General features: G+C 34.1%; 1 long non-coding RNA gene across 1 annotated transcript; it reads left to right on the forward strand.

Moving 5' to 3' along the window:
- The first annotated feature begins 1,235 nt into the window (after positions 1-1,235).
- LOC141344499 (uncharacterized) lies at positions 1,236-7,894 on the forward strand. The gene is made up of 4 exons (XR_012356813.1): positions 1,236-1,390; positions 1,509-1,582; positions 2,173-2,409; positions 3,938-7,894. It is a non-coding gene; the product is annotated as an uncharacterized lncRNA (long non-coding RNA).
- Positions 7,895-8,382: the final 488 nt, after the last annotated feature.

The following is an 8,382-nucleotide window of genomic DNA, read 5'->3' on the forward strand; positions in this document are numbered from 1 at the left end:
AAAAATTCTTCAGGTCCCACAAATGATTTTGAGATCCATCTTTCACACTGAGGACAACTGAGAGACTCATATGCAACTATTACAGAAGGTTCAAACGCTCACCGATGCTTCAGAAGGAAACACACATTGCATTAAAACCTGGGGGTGAAAACTTTTGGAATTTGAAGATCAGGGTAAATGTTACTTATTTTGTCTTCTGGGAAACATTTAAGTATCTTCTGTAGCTTCTGAAAGGTAATTTTCATTCTGTTCAAAAGTTTTCACCCCCAGCTCTTAATGCATTGTTTCCTTCTGGATTATCAGTGAGCGTTTGACCCTTCTGTAATAGTTGCAACTGAGTCCCTCAGTTGTCCTTAGTGTGAAAATATTGAACACGAAATCATACAGTCACTTTGGAAAAGGTTCAAATACACAAAAATGCCTAAAAATGTTTTTTCTGAGGAACAGCAAGCAGTTTAACTGTTCAGGACAAACATGGTTCCCATGAACAACCAACGCTTAACAAAAAACACAGCTGTGGATCATTCACAACACAGTATTAAGAATCAGTATCAAGTGTGAGTGAACTTTTGAACAGGGTTATTTTCATAAATTCAACTATTATTGTCTTTTATGTGAAATATCTTTTCAGATCAGTACCAAACAAAAAATAACATGCATTTTGTATGATCCCTCTTATTTTGGTCAAATAATTAACATTTTGCAGATGTTGCAAGGTGTATGTAAACTTTTGACCTCAACTGTATATAAATGTAAAAGAATTACCAAGATTTTAATTTTATTTTATTTCTTGGCATATAGGTTCTCATTTGGAAGAAGGCCAGATGATTTAGATCATCTGATGAACGTAATTGAAACGGATAAGTTGGATGAAGACATGATCCTCTCTTAACGATGCCATTCTTTGTATAGCAAGAGACTGAAAAACATAAACAAAGTGCATTTGCAGTTTGTCTGTTGATCATTTGCTACCTCTGTAATTGAGCCCATGCATATAATGTGTATACACTGTAATGCACACTACTGTATATATTGAAGCACCAAATACAACTGATTCTGTGAACTATACAAGCGTCATCTGTTGAATGTATCTAGAGGATCTATTCAAAAGTGAAAACACTTGTGCAATCATGCAAAATAACAAAAAGCCTTGCTTGACGTGGTATGCTCCAGGATGACTGGCTCAGGACAGGCAGGAAAAACTTGATTTGCACACCCTGTGGAACGCGCCGTCACAGAGGTACGGTATTTATATTTAGGAGTCCACCCAGACTTTACGTCAGACCAGCCCTGTCAACATCACGAGAAAGACAACTTGGACACTTTTGAAAGAACTTACTGAAATTGACTTTTCACGGTGACTTTTACGAGGACAAGAGCTACAAAAGAGGTAAACAAGATCGTCTGAGAAGCAGTGAATGTCGTTTCTGTGCTCTTTTCTCCTTTCTGTGGCAGTGCAGTGATTGAGGATTTTAATTTCTTCTCAATTTCATGAAAAAAAAACACAGAAGTGGGACTGGAGAAGAGAGGAAGATTAAAGAAAGAAAAGAAGACTTTAAACATCTGAAGGCACTTGACAAAGGTACATTAAATTGAAATGGCAGTTCGCTGGTAATTTGAGTAATTTGAAACATATCCATCGCCTGCAGCCTTGTCCTTGGGTAAATTATTTGATTGGAACTGATTTTTTTTTTAGTGTGAAAAGTTGGGTGTAATAAAAGCATCCTCCGTTTTACTTCTTTAGCAGCTTTAAGCTCTGAGTCTGTGAAAGAGGAACAGATGACTAGGAGGAACTCAGTGCTTGTTTTGAATGATTTTGCTGGCATTTTGCCCTTGAGCTCTGCTATAGAAGGGCTGAGCTTAATACTGACACGTTCATCTCACAACTATGTCACTCGTTGCACCCGTTCAAATCTGCACCGAATGTACAAAAGCAATGAGAACCGTCGCATTTTTAGCAAACTGTCAGTGAAGGTTCAAAACAACATTCCAACTTGTGCATTCTCTATGTTAACACAGTTTAGATAAAGCCTACGTGATCCATAGAGAATTGATTTATTTCCATATCAGTAAATGACGATGAAAGGCTGTTCTCAGATACTGGAACATAATTACAATCGATTGATTCTGTCCATCCGTGAGTCACGGCGTAACTGTCTCATCCCCCCTCAGGCCTGAGACTAGCCATGGAGGAGGATTACAAGAAACCACCACCAGCCTATGAAGAAGTTATTACCGAGCAGCACACGAGCAACACTAGGCAGAGCCGCTCGGCTGATAACAGACAGGGCGCTTGCTGCAGGTGCTGCATGAGCACCAAGAACTGTCTGATGAGTCCGGAGTGCGGCAGAGCTCTAAACATCGCCAGCGTGGTTGCCATGTGTGGCATGTGTATTCGAATGTTTGTCTGTAAGTACCCAGAATGATGAATTTATATGCATTTATACTACCATTCAAAAGTTTGGGTTTACTTTTGGGATACTTTTATTCAGCAGGGACATTAAATTGATCAAAAGTGCCAGTAAAGACATTTAAAATGCTACAAAAGATTTGAATACAGTTTTATCAAATAATATTGTATAAAATGCATCATAGTTATAATAATCACAAATGTGTCTTAAGCAGCAAATTAGAGTGATTTTTGAATGATCATGTGATAAATAAAATGGAAGAAATAAAATGAAGAATGTAAAACATAAAAACTGACCCCAAACTTTGGAATGGTAAATAGTAGGCATTTCCCTAGAGGCAAGACAGGCAGTGGCTCCTCCTCAAAAAAAAAAAAAAAACATTATATATATATATATAAGTATATAATATATAAGTACAAACTTGGTAATGGTATTGGAATAGTAAATAGTTAGCATTTGCCTAGAGGCAGTGATAGGCCGTGGGTACTTAAAAAAAGGAAATAATAATAAAGGAAATAAATAAGTTGAAAATGGGGAGAAAACAAATAAAAATAAAAATAAATGACTACTAGCATTTACCATAACTGGTAAATAGTAGCATTTGCCTAGAGGCCAAACAGGCAGTGGCTTCTCAAAAAAAAAAAAAAAAAATCTAATAGTAATAATTAACTAAATAATTAAAATAAATAAGTAAATAAAAAATAAATAAAAATAAATAAATAAATAAATAAAAACTGACCCCAGAACTTTTGAATAATGAATATTAGGTATTTGCCTAGAGACAAGACAGTCAGTGTCTCCTCATATAAAAATACAATAAAATAATAATAATGATATTAATAAAAACACACCCCAAAAGTTTGAATGGTAAATAGAAGGCAAGACAGGCAGTGGCTTCCTAAAAAATATTTTAAAAAATTGTAATATAATAAAATAAAATAATAATAATAAAAAAAAAAACTTTTACTTTGCTGCTGTTCCCATCAAATTGAACTTTAAATGACTTTCTTTGTTTATCTTTATACTTTAGTAAAACAAAATTAATTGTGATTGAGCCATCGGTCTGAATATAAGGTCTACTAATACACAAATAATAGCTGTAGAACTCAGTGAGCCTTTGAATAAATAAATAAACAGTGTGTTTGTGTCCCAAGTGTAGGATAAAATAGTGTTCCATGTGCCTAAAGTCTGTTTGTGTGTGTGTGTGTGTGTGTGTGTGTGTGTGTGTGTGTGTGTGTGTGTGTGTGTGTGTGTGTGTGTGTGTGTGTGTGTGTGTGTGTGTGTGTGTGTGTGTGTGTGTGTGTAAACATGATTAAAGTAGAACAGCAACATGAATTTATATTAGACTAAAAACCCAAATGCATTTCAAAAGCCCACAGCGTATATCTTGTTAACATAGCAAACATAGCTGTCTGTGCTCTGCTGTCTCCTATATTATTATATTATAGCTTCCCTGTTATTTCAGATTATGTGAAGGTGACTTGCTGAAATTTGTCATCCATTTATTGTTTTTCTTTCTTTTGCAGAACACAGTCGTCCATGGACCATCCATTCCAGATCTCTCATCCAGTGGTGGCCTTCTCAAATTAAAAGGGAAACAAAGACATTTGCTCTGTTCCAAAAACCTAGCGATCTGCAACATTTATAAGCTCTACCCCAATACAAATCCCAAAGCTGTTCCAAATAGTATGCAGCACTGCATTTATCATTCACAGATAAGGTAATCCCACAAGGAACGGACTAAAATTTCCATTTCAAATAGGAAACGTCAATTGCAATGTATAACTTGTAAATAAAAAGTATGTTTAATTCAGTACTGATAGCATACTGTGTTCACACTTGTAGTTCATTTTGTCCGGACCAAAAAGGAAAATTATAAATTTGCTCCTGGTCCACTTAGCGTTCACACTGGCATTTTTTGACAGCGAGCCTAAAGATACCGAACCTGAAAACAAAGTGATACGTTCACAATCGGATTGGTTCGGTGATGTATATTTTGTGGCGGAACTCACCGAACGATACATCGATACATTTGGATACATCGCTTGTTCCCTGCATAAAATCATGTTGCATAGCGTCGCATCTTGTCATTACTTCCTGTTTTTGGTTCGTTTAGAAGTCTTTGGTCCATGTTGCATTCATATTTAATTTGAACCGCACTAAAACAGAGCAATTGCACAAGAGTTCGTTTTAAATCGAACCAAACATGAGTGTGAACATACTGTAAAATGGTCCGTGTACGTTTTATTCATTTCATTTTCAATTTGAAACGAAATAAGCAGAAATAAGAAAACGGCTCATTTATTCGTTTATTCATTTGTTCACAAAACGAAAAAACGAGATTTCGGCTCGATTTTTCGTTTTTTGATTCAAGGGTAGAAAACGGATAAACGACTTCAAAATTCATTTTCCACATGTGGGCGGTAGCCAGACGCCCCTTTATGCCGATTGGTCAACCGAATCTGGACCGGTGACGCCATCCATTGTTCGTTCAACAAAATAAAAGACTATTATTTATTTATTTTCATTCTTTTGCAGTCTTTAAAACAACAAACACACAAGTGCAATAACATTAATCACATCAAAATATAATACAATATAACTAAAAATATTGTAATAATAATAATTGGAAAAGCAATTAGAAAATCACATGTACACAAGACATACAAATAGTGTAAATTATTGAAACAATAGATTTACGGCTTTAAAATAATTTACAGCTTGTGTCGCGTTATTTCTTGATTCTTTTAAGGATTGCATACCTGGCTGTTTCTATTAAAATGAGAGTCAACAAGATGATAGTCCTCTGACTGGGCTTTCTTGTGTTCAACCTAACTCGTTTCACAAATATTTATTTCACAAATATTAATCTGCATCCAGCATGTTTTATTTTGCTGAATGATTTTCAAACTAAGTATCTGCGGTACAGACAGCGCAAAGAAGAACAGATTAGTGTTCAGTCAAGTGTGTAAATGCACAGCAGTCATAACTTTTCTTTTAGACATGCTCAGTTTGGACAAGCGATGATAAGTGCAAATACTGTAATGCAAATTTACATAAGGTACCGAGGGTGGAGAATTTAATTTTTTACTGCACTGTATATCAGCCACATGAACGTTTCATTTCGCCAGGATTTAAGTTACTATAAGTGTGCACAGCCTTGATGGTTAAGTTAAATGTTGATGTCAGCTAGATATAAAAAAAAAAAAAAAAAACGGTTTAAAAAGTCACTTTTCACGGTGTTCGGACATTTAGCGATTAAATTACTGCCCCACAGTCATTTTTTATTAAAATATTATATAGAAATAATTTTTATAGAAATAATATCAAGGTAGTTCAGCGGGACAACAGACAATCGTCTGCTTCAAATACATCAGGAGCAACAGCGAGATGATTGACAGGACCATAGCGGCGGCAGGAGCACAAGAGCGCAAAGTGAACTTTTGTTAAATAAGAAAAAAATATATAGGTGCATGTAGGTATATAGCCACAGGAACATTTTATTTATCCCAGGGAAATAAAATATTAGAGTTAAAAAAAAAAAAAAAAACTGTAATTTTATACTGTATTATATTTACACTGGATCACCAAATTAGTACATTTTTTAATCTACAATAAAAAAAAATCTTACTTGACAACCAAATTTATAACACTGTATCTATCTATCTATCTATCTATCTATCTATCTATCTATCTATCTATCTATCTATCTATCTATCTATCTATCTATCTATCTATCTATCTTAATCGTCGTGTCAATCATCTCTCTGAACCACTCGTCTTGCGCTATTGCTCGTGCTGTATGAAGCGGATAATTGTATTGTATAACTACATTGATATTATTTCTATAAAAAAATATTTCTTTATAACATTTTTATAAAAAACGAAAGGTGGGGGGGTTGACAATTAATTTAATCGGTGGATGGCCGAACACCGTGAAACACCGACTTTGCACCAATTTTTTTTTTGTCTAGCTAATATCAACATTTTATTTAAGCATCAAGGCTGTGCACTTATAATAACTTAAATCCTGGCTAAATGAAACGTTCCCGTGGCTATGATATACAATAAAAATTTAATTCTCCACCCTCTTTACGTAAATTTGCATTACAGTATTTGCACTTACCATCGGTAATTCTCAGATTCTCAGATTATAAACCATACAGCAAAATAAAACATGCAGGGTGCAGATTAATAGCTATGAAATAAATATTTCTGTGAAACGAGTTAGGTTGAACAGAAGAAAGCCGTAATTTTACTGAAAAAAAAATCTTATTTTTACATCTTACAATAAACAACATGACACAAGCTTTAAATTATTTGAAAGCTTAAAATGTTTTATTTGAATAATTTGTAACTATTTGTACACATATGCACATGTGATTTTCTTATTGCTTTTTATATTTTATTATTTTTAAGTGTCTTATTTTATTATATTTTGATGCAATTAATGTTATTGCCCTTGTATGTTCGTTGTTTTAAAGACTGCAATTAGAATGAAAATAAAGAATGAAAATAAATAAATAATAGTCTTTTATTTTGTTGAACGAACAATGGAAGGCGTCACCGGTCCAGATTCGGTTCACCAATCGGCGTAAAGGGGCGTCTGGCGACCGCCCACATGTGGAAAACGAATTTTGAAGTCGTTTATCCGTTTTCTACCCGTGAATCAAAAAATGAAAAATCGAGCCGAAATCTTGTTTTTTTCGTTTTGTGAACAAATGAAAAAACGAATTAATGAGCCGTTTTCTTATTTCTGCTTATTTCGTTTCAAATTGAAAATGAAATGAATAAAACGTACACGGACCTAAAATACTGCCACTTGGTGTATTAATATTGTCTCTCTAAACCAAATCACATTTGTTTATATAGAGCTTTATACAACATTTGCACACTACTAAACAGGAAAGAAACAGAATTAGTGATGCAAACTTGATCAAATATGAGGCAAATCCAAATTATGCTGTAAAGCAGCTCTAATAAGACATTTGAGAACGTAAAATAGCTGCAGTTGCAATAGACCAGTAGGAAATGTTCATTAGCATCATTTGTTTCTTTTATAAAATTGGAAGCAGTCATATAATTGGATGTGGCATCCACCTTAATTATGTATTAGGGTTTCAAAACTTTGCATTTATCATTAACAGTTTTTCTCGTGCAAAAATCTAATTTATAATATTGAATTATGTTTTATATGATCTGCAGTAGACAGGCTAGATTTTATTTTCCAAATTGTGGTGGATTGTTTTTCTTTAAGAGTGTAATATATTGAGGCCTAAACCTAAGTGAGAGTGTGTAAATACAGATTTTCTCCACCATGGATATAAAGCCATCTGTCTTATAGCTGGTACGTAAACAAATACCCTTAAGTTAATACAGCTGGGATGCTTTAGCGTCAGGAGTAAATATTTATTTAGCTAAAAATAGAGGAACTCTACACTCAACTATGTAAAATAATAAAGATATCTGACATCAGCAAATAAGGATGAATGTGGAGTCTTCATTTCGTGTCATTTTAAATATTATTTGTGTCATTTGCTGCATAATCGGATGATAACTATGATATGAGAGAAAAATGTGTTTTTAATAGTTTTTAATCATTAAGAGAGAATAATTTATGACGGCCATTTGGGATTAAGATGACATGGTTGCTGCGCTATAATTTTTTATCTCCTAATTATACCCTGAGTATTTGGTGAGTCAGGAATCAAAGGTCAAGCATTTCTCTGGGGCTCATAATTATTCAGGTTTTCTTCATTTTTCAACGGAGGGGAACAACACAAGATGTAATCAGTCTGAAGGATCCAAATACAGTGTTTTAGTCCGCGTTCTAAATCACAAACATAATATTGGAATCAGAATCCATCCGAGTAATGAAGGTAATCCAATACCATAATCAAAACACACAGGCAGATATTCAGTGAGCAAGGGAACAAATCACAGATACAAACCACTCAGAATGAAATACACA

Source organism: Garra rufa, chromosome 1 (assembly GCF_049309525.1).
Source record: "Garra rufa chromosome 1, GarRuf1.0, whole genome shotgun sequence".
NCBI classification, from domain to species: Eukaryota; Metazoa; Chordata; class Actinopteri; order Cypriniformes; family Cyprinidae; genus Garra; species Garra rufa.